Source organism: Erpetoichthys calabaricus, chromosome 14 (genome assembly GCF_900747795.2).
Source record: "Erpetoichthys calabaricus chromosome 14, fErpCal1.3, whole genome shotgun sequence".
NCBI classification, from domain to species: domain Eukaryota; kingdom Metazoa; phylum Chordata; class Cladistia; order Polypteriformes; family Polypteridae; genus Erpetoichthys; species Erpetoichthys calabaricus.
In genome coordinates this window covers 64,165,305-64,187,407 of record NC_041407.2, presented here as the reverse complement: position 1 = coordinate 64,187,407, position 22,103 = coordinate 64,165,305, and the positions used below count along the sequence as shown (strand labels likewise).

Sequence of the window (22,103 nt, the reverse complement as noted above, 5' to 3'; positions counted from 1 at the left end):
AGTGATTTCAACCATGGCATGATTGTTGGTGCCAGACTTGGACAGACAGACAGACAAACAGGTTGGATTATTTCTTTAACTTCTGATCTGGGATTTTCATGCACGACAGTCTCTAGAATTTACTCAGAATGGTGAAAAAACTCAAAAAAAAAAAATCGGGAGTGGTCCGCCCTAGACTTTCTCGTATGCTCAGATATAGGGATGGATATTTGAGCAGTAAACTGCAAGACAATGATTATATTTTTATATTATGTACATTACAGAACCATCAACAACAAATCAAATCAAATTAATAATATATTGAACAAATATTGTAAAAATAAAGGTGAATAAATCAGACTCTGCAGCTGCATGAATAAAAAAATTGTCATGATAACTTCATTTAGGCAAACAATTCAGGTATATTACCACTTCCAGTAAGCAGAAGTGGGTCAAAAGTTGCAGGCGACTTTGGTAATGTGTGTAATGTAACACTTGTATAGAAAATTTTGTTTCTGTAAAGCAAAAAATCTTCTCAAATATGTATTACCATCTGGATATCAAACGGAAAATTGTGATTATCTTGAAAACTAGTCGTTTTTTGAAAAAATGTAAAGCGACAAAAAATGCTTAGAATGTGGTGCTTTACCATGATATGATGTGAAATTGTCAAATTTTTAATATTTTTGGGGAAACGGTTCAGGTAAAGTTCCACTTCCGGTTAGCGGAAATAGCCCAAAAGTTGATAGAAATCTACATTTTGTACCTAATACTTATATGCAAAATTTGGTTGACCTAAGTGAAAGCCTACTGAAGTTATTATGTTGACATACACACACACACAGACTCACAGACATAATTCCAAAAACTGAATATTTGGACTCAGGGAGGTCTAAACCGTTGAGATTCATCAAAATCTCAAAATAGAATTTTTGGACGATTCCAATACGTTCCTTATACTTTGTAAATGAGACAGTAAAAAAAAAAAAAAAAACATCCAGTTAGCAACAACTCTGTATGGAAACGCCTCATTGATGAGTGAGGGCAGAGGAGAATGGCCAGACTGATACAAGCTGGCAGCAAGGCTACAGTAACTCAAATAACCACTCTGAGCAGAAAAAACAGAATTCACAACATGTCAAACCTTGAGGCGGATGGGCTGCAGCAGCAGAAGACCACGTCGGGTTCCACTCTTGTCAGCCAAGGACAGAAAGCAGAGGTTACAGTGAGCACAGGCTTACCAAACCTACACAGCTGAAGGCTGGTCTGCAGGGACGCAGATGGTAGGATTAGAATTTGGCACCAACAGCATGGATCAATGCTCCCAGCCTGCCTTGTGTCAACAGTCCAGGTTGGTGGTGCTGTAATAGTGAGGTCAATGTTTTCTTTGCACATTTTGGGCATATTAACACAGATCAGTCATTGTGTGAATGCCACAACCTGTTTGAGTATTGATGCTGACCATGTGCATCCCTTCATGGCTACAATTCACGCATCTTCTAATGGCCACTTCCAGCATGATAATACACCCCATCACAAAGCAAAAGTGATCTCAAAATGGTTACATGAACATAACACTTAGTTCAGTGTTCTTCAGTAGCCTTCTGAGTCACTGGATATGTGCTAGAATGAGAGATCTGCCGAATAAATCAGTCAGTCATTGTCCAACTCGCTATATCCTAACACAGGGCCATGGGGGTCGGCTGGAGCCAATCCCAGCCAACACAGGGTGCAAGGCAGGAAACAAATCCCAGGGAGGGCGCCAGTCCACCGTAGGGCACAAACACCTACACACCAAGCACACACTAGGGACAGTTTTAGTATCGCCAATACACCTAACCTGCATGTCTTTGGACTGTGGGATGAAACTGGAGCACCTGGAGGAAACCCACACAGACATGGGGAAAACATGCAAACTCCACGCAGGGAGGACCTGGGAAGTGAACCCAGGTCTCCTGACCACTGCGTCACCATGCCGCCCCCAAATAAATGTGCAGCTGACAAATCTGCAGAAATTGTGTGATGCAGTCATGTCAACATGGACTAGAATCTCAAAGCAATGTTTCCAACATTTTGTGGAATCCATGCAATTGAGGCTGTTTTGAGAACAAAACAAGGCCCTACCCAATACTGGCATAGTGTTCCTAATAATTTACCCAGTGAGTGTGTATGTTATGCACTTAAGCTGGAAAGAAACCCCACCTAGACGAGGACAGATCATGTAAACTCAACAGACAGGGAGTCAGCAGGCTACCGTGAGGGAGCAGGGCTCACAATGCTCAACTGTCCAATTCATTCATTTATATTTACTAAGGGGCTTTGCCCCTTGCTCGCTTTGCTCGCCAACAACCCACCACCCAACCCGGCCTGTGCTACGTTCCAGCCATTTCACGTCTCTGCCACTCACATTGTGAAGAGGGGGCCTCCTCCGAAAACCCCTTTTAAACAGTGATACAATGGGAAACAAATGCAGTTTTTTTTTACCTCCTCTTTTCTCAATCAGTTGCTGGCTTGCTGCTGCTGCCGTGCCGCGTGATCTACATCTCGCGTGACGCACTTCTGCCATATCACCTATGTTCATATATTCAATCTCTTTTCACTTTTATTTTTTCATCAATATCGCATTGATTTTTGATTCCGTGTTTGGAATTACATCATGACAATGCAACGTATAACTGCCCATGAGTGAATATCATTTCTTTCTCTCTACAAGAAATGTGTATCTCTTTTCACTGTTCTGTTATTTCACCGAGTAATAATTTCCATTTGTTTGCGCTAATGCAATCTTTATTATCCATTATTTGAGCATTTCGAATTTTCATACTTCCATTATTTCTAACCTGCTCTGCATGCGTATCACACCAACGTTTTTGAATTTTTCATGACGTTCTACTTTGTCATCTACTCTTTGTCTTTTATTTCCAGCCCCGGGCGTGGTTAAATCTCTTGGCACAAAGACTTGTCTCGCGGGACATGAAAGTATCTCTCTGAGAACATCACATCTCGTCTCCTTCCAACCTTCTAAGATTTTTTTTTTATAATTGAGAGATGTCTCCAAATTTAATTGTCATTCACTGCATACTCAGAGAGTGAACAGTTAAGGAAAACTCATCTAAAAGGCTTTCTAGATTTCTTTTTAAGTCCAATTTACATCTCTTTCAGTCTCTTTTTAACAAAGTATGTGTCCTGCTCAATGAAAATGATAAGCAGTCTCAAAAATGGACAACAAATAGACAAAAAAAATATCAAAAGTATGAAAACAAGGCAAAGAGAGATTACAGAGGTTCAGACTTCCAGGACCAGATGGTGTCTCTGTAAGTGAATTAGTAAATGAAGTCTCCTCTAAAAGAGCAGATGGGCTTTGATTAAAAACAAGACAAAATGATATTTTCTGGAGGTGGCTTTTCTTCACTCCTGCTGTATCTCCTCTGTCAAATAACAGAAAACAAAAGGGCCTCTAATTCAGGGCAGAGAAGCCGTTTTAGGAGGCGGGAAGCATGAAATGGACACACAAGAATGCCAAAAAAGTTACAGTCACCTGGCTGCCTTCTGTCTCCTAATGGAGTTAAAACAAAGCAGGGCCTTTCTGTATTCCATTCTTGTTCGCTGGCTCTGAATTGTACAGCTGCAGGGCACCCCTGCGGAGCCAAGACTTTGTCAGCGACGAGAAACAGAGTTTTCAGTTTCAAAGCACAAGGATATAATCACGCTCGCCAACCGCTCTGTTCTTTGTGTGTTCAGGTGGAAGTACCGCTGGCAGAAGCTCAATGAGCACCTGAGGAGAGTGCGATACTGAAGATGATGCCAGGCCCAAAAAAATGAAGGTGAGTGACCCACAGCATATAAGCAGCCATGAGCTGTGAGCGTTGGTAGCTAGCAGCTGGGCACCTGGGCCAGGAAAGTGAAAGAAGTGCTCAACAGAGGCTGCAGCTAACAGCACCAGATTGTAACCAAAGGCAAGGTGACAAAATGAAAACATCACAGTCTATCATTCATCCGGGGGGATTCTCAGCACTTTCTTGACTGTTGTACTTTTAAGTATGGAGAAATTTAAAACATACCAAATTTAAAACATTTATTTTTAACTGTAAATACAGATAAGAACCCTGAAGAGCAATTTTACTTCTGCTTTAACAATAATTCCAAACAAAGGATGAGCTATGTCTTAAAAACATCCAGAGAAGCTTAAATTTAAGTTAAGGGAAAATTTAGTCCACTTTTAATGCTATTTTCTTGGCCTTGAGCTCACCTCTGTGGATTTCAGTTGCAACATATATTTATTGAACTGCTTATACGTAGTTGGCACATAGGGAAGCCAAATGGGCACAAGTTGGGAAGCCCACCTGGACAGAGAGCCAAAAACTCTCAAAAAACAAAAAATGTGAATTTCCCCTTGGGATTAATAAAGTATCTATCTATCTATCTATCTATCTATCTATCTATCTATCTATCTATCTATCTATCTATCTATCTATCTATCTATCTATCTATCTATCTATCTATCTATCTATCTATCTATCTAAACTCTTCAGTCAAACGTCCTTTAACTCTGAGGGAAATGATTTATATTCATGAAAGTAATGAGAATGAGCAAACACCACGAAAAACGAATCTGAGTAAAGAATCAGGATAGATAGATAGATAGATAGATAGATAGATAGATAGATAGATAGATAGATAGATAGATAGATAGATAGATAGATAGATAGATAGATAGATAGATAGATAGATAGACCCCCTTTCTGTTCACTTTATTGTGATGTAGATTTAATTTTAAATGGATTGATATCTCATTTTTTTACCATCAATCTAAATTCAATAACCCATAATAGTAAAGTGAAAATGTGCTCTCAGAAAGGACAAATTTATTTCAGATTCTTCATATGCAGTTCATATTCAGACCCTTATTTCAGAACTTTGTTGAAGCACTTTTGGCAGCAATTAGAGTTTTGAGTCTTCTTGAGTAAATTTCTACTAAACTTAGACATCGGGACTTAGACCTCATTCTTCTCTGCAGATCCTCTCATGTTCCATTAGACTGGATGGGAAGTGTATGTAAGCTGCCATTTTCAGGTTCTCTTCACAAATGTTTTATGGAGGTTTCAGTCTGGGCTTTGGGTGGGCCATTCAGAGACAATTCAGAGACTAGTCCTGAAGACACTCCAGTGTTCTCTCGGCTGTATGCCTTGTGTTGTGCTGAAAGCTGGCCATTGCCACAGTATGAGATTACATGCACCCTGGAGCTAATTTGCTTTTTCCAAGGACATCTCTGTATTTAGCTCCATTCATCCTTTGCTCAGTTCTGGTCAGTCTCCTTGTCCCTGTCACTGAGAAACATTTCCATAAGATGATGCTGCCACTCCCATGCTTCACCACAGGGGATGAGCTGTGCCAGGTCTTTACTATACAATGTGCATGGAGTTCTACTGAAAGAGTTCAACTTTTGTCTCATTTGGAGAACTCCATGCATGCTGTCATATACATTTTTGTCATCTAGCTACTCTACCATAAACACCTGATTGATGGAATGCTTTTGGGGTGGTTGTCTTCTTGACAGGTTCTCCATCTCAGAAGAAGACTTCTGCATCTCTGTTAGAGTAACCATTAGTGTTCTTGGTCACCTCCCTAACCAAGGCCCTCCTTGCCCGGTTACTCAGTTTAAATGGTCAGCCAACTCTAGGAAGATTCCTGGTGGTTCCAAACTTCTTCCATTTCACAATTACTAAGACCACTGTTCTCCTGGGGAGGGGACACTCAAAGCTTTGGACATGGCTTTATATCCTTGCCCTGATTGCTGCTTCACCACAATTTTAAAGCAGAGACCTATAGAGAGTTCTGAGGACTTCAATGCTTGGTTTTTGACCTGACATACAGTGTGAATTGTTCGTCTTTATATACGCAGAGTTTGTGCTTTTCTAAACAATGTCCAATCGATTCAGTTTGTCACAGGTGGACTCCAATCAAGTTCTAGACACATCTCAAGGTGAATTAAAGCTAACAGGATGCACTTGACTGCAATCGGGAATGCGACAGCAAAGGGTCTGAATGCCTACATACTGTAAAGAAAAGAATTCACTGTTGGATTTTTAATAAATTTGCAAACCTGTCTGTAAGTTATCAGTTTGTCATGGGTTATTGAGTGTGACTTGATTGCCAAAAAATGGCAAATGTATCCATTTAAAATTAAATCTACAAAATCAATAAAGTGTGCTGAAAGTCAAGGGACCCAAATACTTTCTGAATCCACTGCACATACTTAGGAATTGATCTCCAAGGCTCCAAGTCTCCAAGTCAAAACAAAAACCAGTAAAAGTAAAAAAATAATTTTGTTGTATTATTATAATTATTATTATTATTATTATGAATTTGGCCTTAAATGCTGCGACTACCTGAATTTCAGTGGATCATTTCATGATGAGGACTATGGAATACTAAGAACACTTGGGTCTTACGTTCAGACCTGGTAACTGGGAAAAGTTTCCATATTCCTCCCAAAGACAGAAAGCAGCTCATTTAATAAAACTGAAATGGGCACCTTTGAGTACATCATGTAAAAGTGGGACTTCTACTTAGTCATTTTCAACTGTGACTAATTATATTCATCCATGACATGTGCCTGGTTTGTCAAATTCAAATATGCAGAGGCTGGAGACTGTCCTGGCAGCTTCAAACACAGTGAAGGAACCAACCCTGGAAAAGTTACACCTTCGGTCACTCACACGATACCAATTCAGTGCTGTCAGCAAACCTATTCTGCGGGTCTTTAGGAAGTGGAAGGAAAACCAGTGGACTCAAAGTCAAACCACACAGACACCCGGAGAACATGCAAACTCCACACAGACAGTGACTAAGAACTGAGGGGAGGCAGCCCTGACCGCCGATAATTTCATATGGTCATCTGAACACGCCAAGCCCCTCAGAACATTCTATTATTGCCTGTTGGCGTCTTTTGTTGATTAGCGTGTGTAGTTGCTTTTGTCGAGGGTTTCCAAATACTGTAGTTCAAAATACAGCTAATAGAAAAGCATTCCAGCAGTTAGTGTTATAATGTTTGTGGCAGACGACCGGGAACCTTGCCCCACCGGGACGCCTGGAAGGACCAGGAGAGAGATAACACCTCCCCCGGGGCATGAGATAATACCTCCACCTGGTTTGCATTGGGGCCAGAGGACTGGAGCTTAGGAGCTCAGTCCTGTTGGGGACCATGGCTACCGCCAGAGGGCACTTGGACAATCCCATAGCCTTGGACTGCAGCACATCTGCCACACCAGGAAGTGCTGCAAAAAGAGCGTCAGGGAGCACCTGGAGAACATCCAGGTGCATTATAAAAGAGGCCACCTCACTCCATTCGAGGAGCCGGATTTGGGTAGCAGAGTACGGAGCTTGCGAGGAGAGGAGAGGAGGCAGCAGAAGAATAAAGAAACGAAAAATGACAGAGCATTGTGGGGTTTGTGCACTGTGTGCATTGTGCTAAAGGAAGAAAATAAATGTGTGTGTGTTTTGGACTTCTGTGTGTCTATCTGTGTCGAGGGCTGATCTTTCCACACGTTGTGCAAAAAAGAATTCCTCGGTCCAAGTGTCTTCATTTTAAAAGTTTTAGTAAAATTGAAAGCAAACAGTTCACAGTAAGAATAAAGAAAAAAGTTGACAATACACAAACAAAACCAAAAAATGTTCTTGTCTATAATGTTCCGTTTAAGGCATAAGTGTCTAGGTTACACTTCTTAAAGTTTCTATCCATTATCACATACACTTGGACCTGCGTTTGAAAAACATATATATGGTCAGAAAAGTGGCACCACTGAGCCCCAAAACCTTCAGCACACCGACACCAATATAAGTTTAGGTTCAAATAATGGTTTATTTTTAACCAACCTCTGTACACAGATTGCCCCAATACAATTCTCCTTTCTCCACATTTCTTTTCTTTCTTTCCTTCGCTCTCTCATTCTCTCTCTCCAGACGAATGTTGTCCACTGCCCCTTGCCTCCGACTGGAGGTGATGGAGTGGCTCCTTTTATGCTTGACCAAGTAGTATGTCCGGTGTTACGAGACTACCGGCAGGAGGTACTTCCAGGTCAGGCTGAGGTTCCCTGAAGTGGGAATGATCTGTCCCTGCAGCTCCCCCTGGTGACACTGACGGAGTACTGCAGTGCTGCATCATTCTAGGGACTACAAATCCCAGCCAGCCCTGCGGGGAATCAAGTTGGTCCCGTTGTCCAGAAAGACTGCCACCTGCAGTGTCCGGGGAGCATATAGTCTTTGTAAGCAGTCTCCCGTTGTACTTGCACTACCCTGGCCTCCTGGCCAAGATGGTTTAAGGTCCCAAGATGCCTGGTATCCCTCTGTCTAATATTTCATGTTTCTTTCTGGCTGTCTAACTACAATCTGAGGTCATTCTGTTATTTAACTAGAGAAATTTAACAGAGCATTAAGAACATTCCATTAAATTATTAGCTTATGGGGATAAATAGAATTTTCTGTTATCTATGTAAAACCTACATTCAAATAAAATTAAGTAAACACTTAGGAATATTTACTATTATTATTAACTTAAAAGATTTGCCTCTTACAGCATGCAATTTGCAACTTCTAACGTTTGCAAGTATGGCACTGAAAATGAGATTTAAAAAGTCCAATTTTCAAGCACTTTTTGAGAATTTACCACAAACCAAAATTAAGTTCAATGTGTATAGAAGAGACAGTTAATAAAATTAGCATATTCATTTTCCATCTATATCAAGCATCCTTCCTAAAATTTTTAAATTTACATTTTACTGGGCAGCTCTGTCACTCTAAATACAGCCAATTATGCGTGGTTGAATTCAATGTCAAGAACGCAAAAATGAAACCTGACAGACAGGTTCTGGAAAGCTAATGTGCCAGCAGATCCATGCACAATAACTCGTTTTTTCATCTCTCATAATGAACATGCTAGCAAACTGAGAGCAAGATGAATCTGACACACACAGAGGATTTGGCTGCATTTAGTCAGTAACCTGCTCGCCGTTACTGTCAAAAATCCAGAAACTCTGCTAACCAGCTTGTCCTCTGCCCACTACCTAGGTAGAATTTAGAGGTGTAAAACTATACGTAAGCCCCTGACTGACACAATTATGATTAAATAGCATGAAGAGGTTCATCACAAAAAGCTATACGGTATGTCCATTTTACTGAGAAACTGAGCAAACTGTGAAAAATGTTGTATTCTGTTGTGACTAAATGCAGTTGCGAATACTGATAACATCAACTTTATGGTGTTTACTAAATTGGTAATAAGATGTCCCATTTTGTAAAATGTTCTCAGAATAAATATAAGATTTTTGTTAGGTTTTTCAGCAAAACACAACATATCCATTATACATTTTATCACAAAATACTACATATTCACATAAGCAGACTTTGCAATCCATACAAGTATGACAGATGTAATTGTCGTGAAACAAAAGAAGGCACAGTTGACCACATTCCTATCGTCTTCCCTTATTGCCTGCAGATAAATTAGGAAATCAGCAAAATATTATGTGGAGCATCTGAGGCATGCAAACAATATGGACTACAATCTCAGCATCATAACAAATTGTTCACATGCTCTTAGTGACACTGGCTTACATTATGAATTTTTTTTTTTTTTGCTGTTGTATAATCACAATGCTTCCATTTGTTTGGATTGTTGTTCTGATGTGAGGTCACAGTGATGTGTCTACTATAAGTTTCATCCCAGTTGCAAAACTTTTTCAGAATTTCACCCAGTCTGAATTTATTAGTTCGAGATTCTGCTTGGAATATCAGGGGTGGTGATGTTTCATGTCAGGAGTCAATATTCAATGTGTACGTCATCTTTATTTGTTTATTTATTGATTGATTTATTGATTTTATTAAAAGCAAGTCACATTCCATACAATCAAGTCAAGCTTAACAAAACTAAATTCAACCCCCACCCAACAGAAAGAGAGGAAGGCCAACAGCCAGAGTAAAACTCTAAAAGTAGAAAAGAGAGAAGAGAGTCCTTTTCCCCAATATAAATGCTTATTCTAAAATGTTACTGATTAGATCCTACCATATTTTGTAAAAGTTCTGCACAGATCCTCTAATTTAGAATTTGATTTTTTCCAATTTCAAATTGTATATAACATCAGTTACCCACTGATTTAAAAGAGGTGGGGTGGGATTCTTCTAGTTGAGGAAGATAAGTCTGCGTGCCAATAGTGTAGTAAAGGCAATCACAGTTTGTTTGTCCTTCTCCACTTTAAGCCCATCTGGGAGTCCACCAAACACAGCAGTTAGTGGATTAGGAAGGATTGTGACACCAAGACTGTCTGATTAGGCATGCAAAGATTTTTGTCCAGAATGATGTTAATTTGGTGCACCTCCAAAACATATGGATCTTGCCCTGGAAACATTTTGAACAATATTAAATGTGATAGATGTGTTCGATAAAAGATTTTTAGTTGAATAACTGAATGATTTGCATGTATGGAGCTCGAGTGACTTCTGTGCATGGCTACCTTCCACTCCTTTTCTGAAATGTTGACTAAGAGATCCTTTTTCCACGGTACTCTGGGATCTTTGAAAGAAAGGGACTTTAAAATATTTTTATATATTATAGAAATACTGTCTGAGTCTTCAAGACTGATCAATATTTCTTCTGGAATTAAAATAGGTGGGAAGTGAGCATTACAATGTTTAGCAAAGTTTCTCATTTGAAAGTAGTGGAAAAATTGTGTTGATGGGAAGTTAAATTTGAAGTGTAGTTGTTCGTAGGATGTGAACATGTTATCTACATACAGTTCTCTAATGATTTAATCTCTATACGTTTTCCAAACATTAAAAAATGGAATCAGGTGGTCATCATGTAGAGGTGCCACAAACAAAAGCTTCTCTTGAAGTGCTTCCTACATTGGTTCCATATTCTGATTGAATGAAGTACCATTGGGTTGTTAGTATATTAACGATAACATATATTTACTGGGGTATGAAGCAAGGAATATAAAGAAGTACTGCAGAATTTTATTTCTATTGAGGACCAGGCTTGTGGGTGTTCATCAATATGTGTCCATGTCCAGGTTTTTATAGCTCGCATATTTGCCACCTTATAATAAAATTGAAAGTTAGGCAGTGCCATGCCACCTTCTGTTTAGGTTGTTGTATGGTCACCCTTTGCATGTGTGGCTGTTACGAATTCCAAATAAATTAGGTTATAATTGAATCTAATTTCTTAAAAAAAACATTAATGTATATGGGGATGCTTTGAAATAGAAAAGGAAGCTTGGGAAGGATATTCATCTTGACAATGTTGATTTTCCCTGCTAAAATGAGATAGACGGTATACCATTTATGCACGTCTTGTTTAAGTTTTTCCATGTAGACTGCAAAATTTTGTTGAAAAAGAGGTTTATATTTACTAGTGATGTTTACCCCAAGGTACTTAAACTGCTCTGCGATGATGAATGGGAAGTTGTCCAATCTAATATTGTGTGCTAGAGAGTTCACTTGCTCAGGTTTAATTGGCTCATGAAGAATGCAGTCAGTTGATCCATAGCTATTCCCTATAGTGGAACATTAGAAATATTTGAAATATTGTAGGCCATTCAGCCCAATAAGCTTGCCCATTCTATTCATCTAGATGGCCCAAAATAACATCATATCAAGATTTGGAGGTCCCTAAAGTCTTAATTTTCACCTCACTATCTGGTAATTAACTACATGTGTCTATGGTTCTTTGTGTGAAGAACTTTCTAACATTTGTGTGAAATGTACCCTTAACAAGCTTCCAGCTGTGTTCCCAGGTTCTTGTTGCAGAATTTATTTTAAAGGAACAACTGGAATCTGCTGTACTAATTCCTTTCATAATTTTGAACACTATGATCATCTTCCCTGTTAACCTCTGTTTGCTTAAACTGAAAAGTATCAGCTCCTTCAGTCTCTTCTCATAGGTCATCCTTCCTAGTCTAGTCACTCTCCTGGACTTTCTCTAGCGCTGCTGTGTCTTTTCTTGTAATATGGAGACTAAAGGTGAACACAGTGCTGCAGGTGAGGCCTCACTAGTATGCTATAAAACTTAACCCTAACCTTCCTTGACTTGTACTCCACACCTCGTGATATTAAACCCAACATTCTGTTAGATTTTTTGATGGCTTCTGGACACTGTCTGGATGTAGATAGTGATGAGTCCACTATGACTCCTAGGGCCTACTTCTAAGGTGTCTGCTATCCCACATGCCATCTTCATGTAATTCTCTGATTTGCTACATGGTAGCAACATTTTCATATGTTGTGAATGTCAAAAATTGGTCACACCTTGGGTCATCTTCAAAAGACATGTTCTGCCGCAATAGAGTTCTGTAACTTATCTTTGGACTGTGACATAGGATGATGGCTGGTAATGGTACATATTGACTAGTTGACGATGAATCCCCAAAGGATTATTGCTCTCCAACATCAGAAATTTAAAGATAAAAGAGACTATAATACAGTGGAACCTCGGTTTGCGAGCATAATTCGTTCCGGAAACGTGCTCGCAGTCCAAAGCACTCGTATATCAAAGTGAATTTCCCCATAAGAAATAATGGAAACTCAGATGATTCATTCCACAACCCAAAACTATTCATATAAAAATGATTAATACAAAATATAAAGTAAAAATATATAAAACAAATTTACCTGCACTTTACCTTTGAAAAGAATCATGGCTGGTGTGAGTGAGTTTCTAAAGTCTTGTGGGATTCCACCCAACGGGACGACACGCGGAAGAGCGTCCCAAAGCAAACGCAGTCTCCCAGGGCTGTAGCAGTTCGCCGTAAAAGTGAATCCGAAAAGATCGTGGACATGCTATAAGCGCCTGCCGTCGATGGTTGATACAAGGAACATTATAAATGCGCAGGGCTCAGTACTACTTGGCCACGGCCCTGCCTGACTGCTGTGTCTGTGTATAGGAAAGTGGCAGATCCCGCTACAATAAATAACTGCGCTGTTGCTGTTTCAAGCTGAATAAAGCTGGTGTTGCTAAAGTACTGAGACTCAGCTTCGTGTTTTGGGGTGCAAGACAGGGACTCGCACATCACAGCGTGCGCGCACACACACACACACACAGTCACAATGCTGTAGTAAACAGTATACGCTCATATGGATGTTGACTATATGAGTGAGGCACGCCGACTCAGACGGAGAATGGGAGATGATTGCCCACAATCCCACAGTGAGAAAGAGAGAGACGAACCATCAGCTCAGTTGTGATCATATGACGCTCAGCAGACAAAGCGTATACATACTACTCGTATTGCAAGACCTCGCTTGTTTATCAAGTCAAAATTTACTACAAATTCTAGCTCGTCTTGCAAAACACTCGTAAAACAAGTTACTCGCAAACCAAGGTTCCACTGTACTTCATACTGAGATTTTTGGCATCAATTTTGAGTTAGTTCTGAAATCACATCCACCTTGATAAAAAATAAGTGTCTGTTTGTCTATATGTTCATTCAGTAACTATATCTCTGTCATTCCAACAGTTGGTGCATCACAAATATTAACCCTGCTTTTACGAATCCCGTAGCAAATGGGATATAACAGAGGCATGTGCATTGCATTTGTCATTCCAGCAGATGGTTCAAATAATGAATCTGTTAGAATAACAAATGCAATGTATTTTATTTTCACTTGCATTACACAATGCATTTCCAATAGATTGTGTGCTGCAAATGTTAACACTGAGGTTCATGTTGATTACTTGGATTTCAACCTGTCTGAGACACAGCTAGTACCCTATACTGTAAACAATAAATACTAAAAAGTTATAATTCACATGTTTTAATACATAGAAGCTAATTGCTGGACACATACAAAAGCAACACTATTGTTGTGCTTTTCTGTTATGATCTGAGGTTTTTTGTTAATTTTTCCTGAGCTTTCCCCATTCTTAGTGCCATTTTTCAACTTCTGCGATTGGAACTTGTGGGATATACTCCTTATTCTTCTAGTAAGTATCCTCCTCTCTGTGATTTGGGTAGTATGCTACCTTAGTTTATGACTCTTTCTCTCTGCTTATTTTGGTTTCCGATCATTCCATTTTTCTGTGAGTGTCATGTTTGATCTTCCCTTCTATTTTGATTATCTATTTAGCCTTCTGGTTTTGACCTTTGTTTTTGTGACTTTGCTCTCTCTCCTGTGCTCATTCCCTAAATATCTTACTGGCTCCCTGCCAGAGAGTACAAGTATCTCCAACTGTTCAGACTCAACATCCTTTGATCAACACTCAAGAAAGCTCATCAGCGAATGTTCTTTTTGTGTCAGCTGAGGAAATTCAATCTCCCCTCAGCAATATTGGTCCAGTTCTACAGAGCCATCATCGAGTCCATTCTAACCTCATCTATAACTGTCTGGTTTGTTGCTGCCTGTGTTCAGGCTAAGGCCAATCTGCAATGCATCATCAGAGTATGTGAAAAGATCATAGGCTGTAACTTAACCTCACATTCAAGTCCTAGCTGAGTTCAGGGTGAGGAAGTAGGCCACAAAGATCATTGCTAATCTGACTTGCCCAGTGCATCACTTGTTTCAAAGACTGCACTCCAGCAACCGTCTTTGTACAGTGAATGCTAAACCAATGTGTCACCTAAACCATTTTATTCCAATTACAGTTATTCTGACTAATCAGGTCTGAACTTCTACTCAGTATCTCTGTATACCTGCACACTATACTGGCTGGACATCTTAATCCTATCTATTTTTACTGTCCTTGTATGCTGCCTCATATTTTATACTGTATCTTCTTATTATTTTGTTTTCTGTGTTAACCTCTTACGTTGCAGCAATACTATCAATACATTAGTGTACCTGGCCAATGAAAGTGAATTCAGGTTGTGATTCTGATGTCTCCATCTGCACATCCCATTTTCCAAACCCACTCATTCCAGTTTCGGCACTGAGTTCAAGTCAGTTATCAGTTTGGTGCGGAGCTCACCTCCACTGTCACACAGATTAATTCAGAGTCAGCAGTATGCACGTGTTTGTGACATGACAGGATTACGGATTACATGTACGAAAATGCAAGCACACACTAAGAGAACTAAACACAAACTGGAATCGGGTCGAGGGGCCAGTCCAGGATTCTGGAACTGTGAAGCTGCAGTGCTAATCGCTGCACCACCCATTAAAGCCTTTACCTTTATATATGGCTGAGTGCCTTTGCTGAGCCCAATCTGTCTTCTCATTATAGTGAATCCATCACTTTATTATATTTTTTTGCCAATTTCAGATCAAACCCATTGTCCTGCCAGATACTATTTGTATAAGTTTTTTTTTTTTTTTTCTAAGACATCAGGATGGGGTTCGATAATTGAGGACTTCTCATTCCAGACCAGCCATACCACACCATAGCTGAGTCAAACACCCCCACTGGTTAAACCTTCATTTTTCTCATACACGCAGCAGATCTGTCAATGGCAGCCTAACAAGACTATTAAGTACATTTAAACAATGAAAGCTTGTTCAGGAAAAAAAGAGAGAACCTTTCTTTTGATGTTTGCCATTTGTAAGGGAAAGGCAGCTAGTGTACTTCTTCCTGCTAATTAACTGAACTGCATTTAAGGATAATCTCATTTATCATCACTTAGGTGGGGGGTAGCGGTTGGATTTTTGTCCTCTCATCTGCTGCACCATTTAACAAACTCTGGATTATCTTTTCTGCTGTTTTTTGAGTCGTTTACCAGAAAACAACAGAAACCTCTTTGGCTATTAATCGGTTTTCATGCAGTGACCAGCTGCCAAGTGGATGTGCTTCTTTCTTGCTATTCTCTCTTCCTCAATTTTCATGCAAAGCCCCATATGTCTGAGATTGTTTGCCGTGTCTTCTTGCGCGGCTCGCACTCTCCGACACAATAGTGAATAACTGCATTGTGCTTCTTCACACTTGACTGTTGCCTGCTTTGCATTGCCACACTGCCTCATCTGTCACCTTGTGCGCCCACTGCTTGCTGGCACAGCCCCAAAAGGGACAGCTGCAGGAATGTCTTTGGTGCAAGGCCCACCGCCATCTTATTAATACCTTGTCTTTCATCACCTGCTGCTTAATTCGGCACCCTGCATTTCTGTTTAGCTTTGCGTCCCTCCCTTCGTCAGCTTCTATTTCGGAGGGAAGCTGCTTGATTTCATCCTTTCATCTTACTGTAAACAGAGATGGCCTTTCGTTTATTGCTTGAAATCGAGCTTGATTTATATGTGCATGTGGGAAATACACCGGGGCTGGAAAGCAGACTCTCTGACGTTCCCCTTGGGGTCTTTTTTGACAGTTGTGACCTGGTGAAGGAGAGGTGCTGGTCTTGACAAGTATGTACATTTAAAAAATAGTAGAACATTTTCTACTTTGAGCTGATAAAATCATTTATATATTTTACATTCGGTTTATTTTTGTATTTAAACATATTATTATGGGCAAGCAAACTGGTTTTTCGTTTATTTTGATTTGTAGTATTATATGACAAAGTTCAGTTGAAAACATGCTATAAAATCTGCAGTGACATCATCTTGCGAGTAAAGTGAGCTGGTGAGGTGACTTCTCTATGCTGGGGGGGTCAAGATCCGTAGACCACAGATGAACTTTTCTTCCTCCTCTTTCATTTTCTTTTTTATTTTTCTGGGGCCTTATAACTGGAAGGACAGTGCACTCTTGTTTATTTCAATCTTCTTGGGTTGGCTCACTAAAGCCGATGTTCCATTATGTGACTTCTAGCCATCGGACATGTCAGACTTGCTGAATGAGAACCATGTCAGTTAAGATGACAGAAAATATCTGGCCATGTCACCTTTAGTGACAATCTGATGGCCGTCCAGCACAGTCCTTCTCAATCGAGCGGCGCGATGAAGCCGGTGCTGTATGAAGGGTTAACAGTCTGCCCTTATTTTGTATTTTTTCCATTCTGTCATGCCTACTGAGTTGTTAATCTCATTGCTGGACCATGATGATCACTGGGCATGTCAAACTTACCAACTGAGTGCTGACTTTCCAGCACAGTCCTTCTCGCCTCTTTCTGAGAAAGCCAATAATGTGCTGCCTGACGAAGCTGCTGCCGTGCAAAGGGTTAACAGCTATGGTGAGCTCAGCCACAATCTCAGCCCTTGCTTTTGTTTTTTTCCATTCTGTCATGTTATGTAAAACACGAGACATCAGACAGATGAGCCTTTCTTCTGTTTGTGAGGATCAAAACAGCTGTATTCCTTATTCCTCATCTGTCCATTATACTTCCAGCTGAGCATTCATTTGGTTATCTGCTGTCATGCACACAAAGCTCACCTCAACAACTGAAGACAAACTCAAACAGCAAGTCGTAAACTAGTTGGAGTGAGTCTCGAAGTATGCCATATTATGCAACTGACTTCACAGGACCACACCACCAACTGCCTCTGACTAGCTAAGGCTACAACTTAAAAAGTGACATGGCCCTAAGACTTCCTTTAGTCCTTCTAGTCTGTGTTTTGTCTGACTCAATTAGAACAATCTAGATGAGAACAGGCCATTCAGTCCAACAAAGCTCACTGGTCCTATCTAATTAAATCCCCAAAGGAACATCAAGTCAAGCTTTGAAGGCCGTTAAAGTCTTACTGTCTACCACACTACTTGGTCACTTATTCCAATTGTCTGTGGTTCTTTGTGTAAAGAAAAACCACCTAAAGTTTGTGCAACATTTACCCTCAGCAAGTTTCCAACTGTGTCCCTGTACTCTTGATGAACTAGTTTCAAAATAACAGTGTCGATCCACTGTACTAATTCCCTTCATAGTTTTAAACACCTCAGTCATGTCATCTCTTATCAAATGTGTCACCTCTCATGACTCCCTTGAAGTTAATGCCTCTGGTTGAGCATCTGGTTTTATCCCTTACCAGCTCCTAGTTTGTTTTAAATAGGGGATTTGAGTAAGCTGTGTCTGTGTAACCTTCTCGTGTCCAAAGGCAGCAGAAAACAAAGGGGCCAGTCTATCACATAGACCACTCTCACACACGCTCACACTAACACAGGCCCAATAGAGAACCTAACAAACACATGGGTGTGATACATGAGGAAAACCGTAGAACTCTGGGAAAAATCCACACAGACACAGGGACGCCATGCAAACTCATACATACAGTGCTCAGATTAGGATAAAAAACACATGGGTGTGATACATGAGGAAAACCGTAGAACTCTGGGAAAAATCCACACAGACACAGGGACGCCATGCAAACTCATACATACAGTGCTCAGATTAGGATAAAAAACAAAGACTTTAGAGGTTTATGGGGAATGACTTCTCCAGACAACTCAAAGATAAAAAAAATAATTTTCATGATTTATATCTCTGGATAAAGTTTAATTCAAAATGACAGACAAGATGAGCCCTGAGACTTTTGTCTGCTAGATGAACTTGTGTTAAACTGAACTTCTAATCATTTAAACCATTCCTCTTATTCAGGGTGTTCAGGTCAGGCCATGCAGTCTGTCAGGGCTGCGGTTTGGGAGTGTGTGCTGCATTCACATCACACTTTTATGGAAAGAAAGACAGCGAAAGAAAATCAAGTGCAGCTGTTACATTATTTAGAACTTTAAGATGAAAAAATTACACAGATCTTAATATTAGATAAAGTGGCAGAGCTGATCTGACGGTGAAAGGTTCAGAATTGCCTGCCATTAAAAGGTGAACTTTGCTGTGATTTGACTGCACCATTTTTCAAAGGTAAACTAAAAGAAGCATCTGTGCATCTGTGATTTGAAAAAAAAATCCTTCAAAACTATTTAAATAGAGAAGTTCATTTTGTAAAACTAAACGGTGCTTATGCAGTGCCCATGAAACATTTCTTTTCAACACTGAATAACATTGTTTTTTGAATTATTTGGCCATTTTGATATTAACCAACAGAAAAATTCTCCTTGTTGTCCAAGTGAAAACAGATCTCTGCAAAGTGGCCTAAACTGATTAGAAATATAAAAGCACAAATCAATTGATCACATAAATCTTCATCCCATCAATTCAGTATTAAGTAAATGCAACTTTGGCAGTGGGCGGCACGGTGGTGCAGTGGTAGTGCTGCTGCTTCACAATAAGGTTAGCTTCCTGAGTCCTCCCTGCTAGTGTTTGCATGTTCTCCCCGGGTCTGCATGGGTTTCCTCCGGGTGCTCCAGTTTCCTCCCACAGTCCAAAAACATGCAGGTTAGGTGCATTGGCGATCCTAAATTGTCCCTAGTGTGTGCTTGGTGTGTGTGTGTGTGTGTGTGTGCCCTGCCCAGGGTTTGTTCCTGCCTTGTGTCCTGTGCTGGCTGGGATTGGCTCCAGCAGACCCCCCGTGACCTTTTGTTAGTATATAGCGGGTTGGACAATGACTGACTGACCGAACTTTGGCAGCCATGACTGCACTTATCTCTATCAGCCTCTGTCAGAGTCCATGGGAAATGTGTGTGAAGATGTTCTCAATTGGACTGAGATGTGGACTCTGACTCAGCCACTCCAGGACCTTAATGTTGTTGTTTTTAAGTCGTTCCTGGGTATCTTTTGCTTTATGCTTGGGGTGGCTGTCTTACAGTAAAACAAATCTTCTTCCGAGGTGTAGGCTTCTTGCAGACCACATCAGGTTTACCTCCAGGATTTCCCCATATTTTGCTGCATTCCTTTTCCTCTCTACCCTCACAAGCGTTCCAGGGCATACTGTACAGAAGTATCCACTGTGATAAATCAGAAGACTCCAACACCACAAAAAGAGTTGGGGGTGTTCCCCATATAATGTCCAAAGGACAAAAATGAGAAAAAAAACAGAATTTGCGATCAAAATACAGTATAGTAATTGAAAGTTTTACAGACTTGAAAATGGCGTTTTTATACAAGAAAATATGGCAGATGGAAGTGAGTTGGCAGGAGATGACATCTTGGCTAGCAGACGGAGGTGACGTCATCTTTGGAAGCCGGAAGTGATTTGAAATTAGAAATGATGTCATTGGGGTGGAACCGGAAATGATGTTGTCTTTGGGAGTCAGAGGAGGACGCGACGATTGGTCGCCCTCTTGGGAACCCAGAAGTATTGCAAGTATTTTATATTTCTTCTTCTTTTCTGAAGAGAGAGAGAGAGGCGTTATTATCACGGATCGACCCCTTGTCTCGCGATATTTCATTTACCTCCAGGCTTGTCGACTGCCTCCTAAGCGCGTGTGTGTGACACCACATAACATGACGCTGTCACCACCATGCTTCACATTAGGGATGGTGTGTGTTTGATAATGTGCAGCATTCAGACCAAACATTTAGTTTGATGGAAGCTTCAACTTCTTCCATCTAACTTCATAGTCCCCCATGTGCCTTCTGGCAAACTCTGAGATGTCATGTGAGTTTTTGTTTGTGTTTTTTTAACAGTGGCTTTCTCTTTGCCATTCGCCCATAAAGCTATGAATGAGGAAGCACTCAAGCAATGTTTTCATCTGCACAGTCTGTTCTATCTTAGTTACCATAACATGTGACTCCTTCAGAGCTCTCGTAGGTTTCTTGATGGCCTCACTCACTGGTCTTTTTCTTGCGTGATCACTCACTTTTTGTGGACAGCCTAATCTAGATGGATTTAGAAATGTGCTATATTATTTAACTGAACTCCAAAAGATAATTGAATCACTTGGATATTTCTTGTCTTCATCCCCTGACTTGCCATTTCTTCTAACCTGCACATCCTTGGACAGATCATGATGCTGCTAGTTGTCAACATATTGTATTTTTAAACTCAAGGATCCCAGCTGAATTCCTACCTCCGACTCTCTGAGTGACCCTGAGCAGGTCACTTATGTAACCTGTGGTACAGTTGTCAGAAAATACTTCATTGTACTTAGTTCTCATTTTGTAAGTATCCTTGGATTAAAGCATCGGCCAAATACAAAATAAAAATAATTACAATATTGTGGGTGACAAAATCAAGAAGACATGGAGAAAACAAATTCAGGACTGTGATAAACCAGAGCATGTTTCATCCAACCATCCATTTTTTATGTGGGTCTTGGGCACAGGGGCAGCAGTCTAAGCAAAGATGCCCTGACGTCCATTTTCCCTGCCACCTCATCCAAAGCATTCTCAGGATGGCTTCAGTATTTTATGGGTCTGTCCCAAGGTCTCTCCTGTGTTGGACATGTGATAAACATATCCACAGGATGGTGTCCAGGAGGCATCCTAATCAGATGCCCAAACTACCTCAACTGGCTCCTTTCAATGCAGAGGGCTCTACATTGAGTTTCCTCACAAATGTCTCTGCTCCTCAGCCTTTCTCTAAGGCTGAGCCTAGATACCCCATGAAGGAAGCTTATTTCGGCTGCTTGTATCCACGATCTAGTTCATTTGGTCACTACCCAAACTTTGTGACCATAGTAGATCGGCTGCTAAACTGAGACCTTTGCCTTTCAGTTCAATACTCTCTTTATCACAACAGACCAGTAAAACATCTGCACATGACTGCAGATGCTCCTCCCTTCTTTTCTAACTTCTGAACAGGACCCCAAGACAATTAAACTTCTCTGCTTGAAGCAGCACCTCATCACCAACCTGGATAGGGCACTCCATCCATTTTCTGACTGAGAACCATAAGATCAGACTTGGAGGTGTTGAACCTTAGCTGGGCTGCTTCACACTTGGCAACAAACTGCTCCCTGAGCCTATTCTATTCTAGCAGCACTAATCTTGGATGGGACTCCTGTCCATACACACACATTCACTCAGGCTGACCAAATGTAGCCCAACATACATAGCTTTATGATGCTGAAAGAACATGGAAAACACCTGTATGGACAAAGAGAAAACATTCAGACTCCACATAGATAGGCACACCACTTGGATTTGATCCCTGGAGCCATGAGACAGTAATTTTAACCACTCCTTTGCCTATCCAGGCTGCATTAACAGACAATAAATGGATACAACTCTTAACTGCTGTTCAGTCATCTACCCTTTGATAATATGTTTTTTTAACAAAATTGATATTATTTGTTATTTATTTGTATGGAACCTAGTTGATCCTGTTTAGGGTCATAGCCTGCACCCTATCCTGACAGCATTAAGCACAAGGCTGGATGATTTTCCTTTGCACCACTATAAATGGCCATTGTGTGTGTGTCTAAAGGCCCGTATGTTCACCTC

At 40.5% G+C, this 22,103-nt stretch overlaps 1 protein-coding gene and 1 long non-coding RNA gene across 4 annotated transcripts in view; one reads left to right on the top strand and one right to left on the bottom strand.

Moving 5' to 3' along the window:
* LOC114664543 (histone deacetylase 1) overlaps positions 1 to 22,103 on the bottom strand; it is a 681,169-nt gene that overhangs the window by 230,806 nt on the left and 428,260 nt on the right. The window lies entirely within an intron of this gene.
* Positions 1 to 22,103, top strand: part of LOC127525859 (uncharacterized) — a 127,407-nt gene that overhangs the window by 16,412 nt on the left and 88,892 nt on the right. The window contains exons 3-4 of one of the 3 annotated variants that reach the window (XR_007933432.1): positions 3,721 to 3,803; positions 5,929 to 6,094. This is a non-coding gene — a long non-coding RNA (uncharacterized LOC127525859). Of the gene's footprint in view, positions 1 to 3,720; positions 3,804 to 5,918; positions 6,095 to 22,103 lie in introns of those variants that run through there. The other 2 variants (XR_007933434.1, XR_007933433.1) reach the window with 2 other exon arrangements.